Source organism: Fukomys damarensis, unplaced genomic scaffold, assembly GCF_012274545.1.
Source record: "Fukomys damarensis isolate Sample0158 unplaced genomic scaffold, DMR_v1.0_HiC HiC_scaffold_7, whole genome shotgun sequence".
In the NCBI taxonomy this organism is placed as follows: Eukaryota; Metazoa; Chordata; class Mammalia; order Rodentia; family Bathyergidae; genus Fukomys; species Fukomys damarensis.
This window is the reverse complement of record NW_022900919.1, coordinates 2,344,197-2,346,980: the sequence shown is the minus strand read 5'-3', so window position 1 is coordinate 2,346,980 and position 2,784 is coordinate 2,344,197.

Genomic DNA, 2,784 nt, shown 5'->3' with positions numbered 1-2,784 from the left:
CCTCTGTATTTGTATTCGGATTCCTACGTTTGTACTTCTACTACAATAAATGCACATGTTGTCAGAAAGCCTGGCCGAGTCCTTCCTTCTGGTGGGGGTTGCGCGAGGGTGGAAGGGTGTGGAGCAAGGTCCCTGGTCAGTCAGATGCTCACCTCCCACCCCCGGGGACCCCGCCCAGGGCGCCCCCACTAACGTGGGCGGAGGAGGCTGCGTTCTGGCAGAAGGTTAGAGGTGGGCTCGCGGCTCCACTGCTGCTAAACCCTGTACGAGACCCCAGCGCCTCCATACCCAGCCCAAGCCTCACTTGAGGTGCAGAAGTGCGCTACACAGGGGAGCCCAGAGCCCCCACCAGTGCATCTGGGACCGGGGCGGAACACGCTGAACTCTCAGGCGGGCTCCCCTGGAGAAGAAGCTGCAGCACAGGGCACAGTGAGAGCAGTCTTCAGACACAGACGCAGACCAAAGCACATTGGCCACCGCAGACAGTGGACCCTGGAGGACATTAGGTACTGAACTGAGCATAATTTACAAACAAAACAACACACAAAAGCTACAATTCCAGGTCACCTAGCCAAGCACTGTGACTACAACACAACTCCTGCTAGGCTTCTAGGACAGAGTGGAGGAGTGGAGGCTTAGGAGGTCTCCTGCCACCTTCTTCGGATCCTCACAGAGGACTCTCCCCAGCACACACTGGGTCGGCAGACACTGCCTGGACCACTCCCAAGTATCAGGCATTTTTCCATCGTTGCTCCTTTGATCAATGCAACTGTGCTTGAACACTGGCGAAGGGCTCCTGTCCATGAATCCCTCCATTTTAGGCTGCAGTGCTGTCCCTGGTTTGTGACCAAAGCCACAGGACCCTCCAGAAATAAGTCACAATTAACTGCTGATGTGCACTGAGGACTGACTTTGCACGCATTTCACACACTGGATCATTCAGTCTTTAAAGCACTCAAAATGGAGGTAGTAGTGCTGTCGGCATCTCTGATGACCGAGCTGAGGCTTGGCCCGATGCTGTAGACTTAGCAAATTGCAGCCCGAAGGCTGAAAGGCTGTAAATATGACTTCAGACCCCTGTCCTCCGCTGTCCTCCTCTGCGAGTCAGTATCTTCAGACCTGATACTCTGGACTGCACTGCAGAGGCACTGCTTTGAATATATGAAACATTCGGTTCATTTGAAAGCACTTCAGTTTGGGAAAGAACTTCACCATCAAAAGGATATCTTTAAAATGCGCTTGAATGGTACACTGAGGTCAGCCTGTCTGGTAGGGATCCCACGTAAATCAGTAACGGCAACTCTACACCAAAAAACTAGCACATAGGATGCTCTTTCACTTGGGTGCTTGATTGGGGAATTAGAAACGGACTTTCTTCTGCAGAGGAGTGGAGTGGTGGTGCCTACAGGTCACACCCACGGCCTCCTGTACAAGTCCCAAGACTCCACAGATGGCAAGGGCTGTGGGACTCCACCCCATGCCAAGTGCTCCCTCTGTTCTTGAACAATCCTTAATGCCCTTCCCTGGAGCAGCAGCTTCCCCAGAGACACTGTTCTCAAGAGTGGCACCGTCCCTCATCCCCTCAGGCCCAAGCAGAGTCCCAGCCCAATAGAGAACCCAAGGTCTGTTTCCTGTGGAGGCAGCATGGGCTTTTAAGAGGGCTACATGATAATTAATGTACAGGGTAATTTATTTTAGGGGTGTTAGAACCAGAAAGGACCATCTTTAAAACTGGTATGATGTATTTATATATAAAGAAATTAAATAAACGGGGGATTTGTGTTCAAGGTAATAGTTAACGGTTATTCAAGTAAAATTACTGAAGCCAGATTTGCAGAGACCTGCCTCACTGAAGAAGTCGAGATGCAACGTTTTGCCAGTGCCACGTAAAGAAAGCACATGTGTCTGGAAAGTGAGGGTGCTCTCGGGTTGACTGTGTGCATCCATCCTGCTGCATCCAACCACAGCAGGAGGACTCAGGACTCCCCTCCGGGAAGACCGAGAGAACTGCTGTGAGAAGCCCGCACCCGCAGAGCTGTGTGCCAGGCTGCACACAGTGGCGGGCAGTGCTGCTGTGCATGCAGGGTCCCCAGTCTCAGTGGGAATCATGAATCCAAAAGCAGGGCTAGCGATGTGATTCCACCGTCAGAGACAGGGACTTCAATGGCGGTGACAAGCCCTAGGGCCCGGAGAGAAATCCAAACACTGTGATGTGGAGACAGGGACTCTGCAGAAGGCAGAACCTCTGTGAGACACCTGCCCCTTCCGAGAGCCAGGTTCACTGAGCTGAATCCCTGGCATCCTGGGGCTGGTGGGGGAGTAGTTCTACTCTTCCCCGTTGCGATAAGAAAGCAAAGGATTTCAGATGAGAATTCACCTCTCCTCTCTCCACGTCGTCACTGTGGCAGCAGACCCCGCAACACTGCCTCCCTTCCAGGCCAGTTACACCAGCATTCCAGCTGCCCTCATAGATTTTCCAATGGCCTAGAAACAAGTGGTGGTGAAGGATTAAATTACAACTTGGTATGCAAATACACTCAAACTTTCTAATCAGTTTAAGTCATATTTTCAATAATTCCAGCAGTAATTCATTGAAGACCAATAGCAAAAGAAAGATATGATAAAAGAAATACATGTCAGAGGGGCTTAGATGTTAATCAAGAGCTGTTTATCAAAAGAGAATGTGGGCCAGGGATTTAGCTCAGTGGTTCTGGTGCCTGTCTTGCAAGCACAAGGACCTGAGTTTGATCCCCAGTACCAAAAAAAAAAAAAAAAAAAAAAAAA